Source organism: Mastomys coucha, unplaced genomic scaffold (genome assembly GCF_008632895.1).
Source record: "Mastomys coucha isolate ucsf_1 unplaced genomic scaffold, UCSF_Mcou_1 pScaffold15, whole genome shotgun sequence".
NCBI classification, from domain to species: Eukaryota; Metazoa; Chordata; class Mammalia; order Rodentia; family Muridae; genus Mastomys; species Mastomys coucha.
In genome coordinates this window covers 76,765,925-76,767,425 of record NW_022196897.1, presented here as the reverse complement: position 1 = coordinate 76,767,425, position 1,501 = coordinate 76,765,925, and positions in this window count along the sequence as shown.

Below are 1,501 nucleotides of genomic sequence, written 5' to 3'. Positions count from 1 at the left end.
GGAAAAATCCAAACTAAAATTTAAATAAGAAAGCCAACCAACTTATTCTCCTCAACTTTTAGCTTTTAGTTTTATCCCTCTGCTCCTTTTGAAGAAATGTATTCTTTTACTAATATTGTTCTAGTCAGCTGCATATGATGGCCCATATCTTTAATACCAGTACTTTAGAGGCAAAGACAGACAGATCTTTGTGAATTAGAAGCCAGCTTGGCTACATGGTGAGTTCCACACCAGCCAGGAATACACAGTGTAACCTTCTCACCCTGAACCCCTCACACACACAAAAAACAGTTGACAATTTGGGGGTTAGAAGGATGGTTCAATGATTAAGAGCACCAGTTGTCCCTTCAAAAGATTCAGTTTTGAATCCCAGCACTCACATGACAGCTCACAACCACCCATAATTCCGATTCCAGGGAGCCAGACAACCTCTTCTGGTCTTTAACAGTACCAGGCATGTATGTGGTACTTATAAACATACACAGGTAGACACTCAAACACATGAACTTTCTTGGAGCTTTATCATTTCAAATTCTCTTCATTTTCCTTGTCTAATTTATTTGGCATATTTTAAATATGTATCAAGTGTCATTAATCAACTGTTCCCTTGATAATGATAGGAAACATTCCACCTCAAAGTTTCTCATCTTGATTCATTTTATTGATATTTAGCCCTTTCTCTCTGTAATGTCATCTTTGGTTCATGTAAATTGTGGTGCTGTTTTTGTCTCTGGTGACTGACTTTACTCACAACAGAGGAAAGAAAAATAAAGTTATGAATGAACCTCAGCTTTTCTATTCATAAGAGTAAAAGTTCTAAAAATCTATTGATCCTTACTGAGGGATAGGTAACTTAGCAGGAAATAGTTTAAAGCAGCATAAAATAAAACATCATTTTGTGTTGCTATTCTTAAAAAACCAAAATGGACAAAAATTACTTGTGGCAGGTCATACAATTTAAGAAATAATAATAATACATACTGTGATGGTTTGATTAAGAATGGTTCCCATAGTCTCATATATTTGAAAGCTTAGGGAGTGGTGTGAGAAGGAAGAACTGTCACTGGACTCAGCTTTGAGGTTTCAGAAGTTTGAGCCAGACCCAGTGGCTCACTCCTTCATTCTGCTGTCTGCTGATTCAGATATAGAATTCTTAGCCACCTCTCTAGCACTATGTTTGTCTGTGTGTCCCCATGCTTTCCACCAAGATGACAGTGAACTAACCATCTGAACCTGTAAGCAAGCCTCAATTAAATGCTTTCCTTTATATGAGGTGCTGTGGTCACGGTGTCTCTTCACAGCAATAGAAACCCTAAGACACATACATACCATGCTTAAACAAGGCCAAACCTTAAGGATTTGAGAAGATTCCTCCAAGGTGCAGGAGTCTCTTCCCATCTCCTGACCAACCCCCATCTGCATCCTTGTCCCCAAAACCAGGTCTCCTTCAGTTAAAACACTGATCTTGGCTTTCTCAGAGTGGGATTCTTTCTGCATCCAT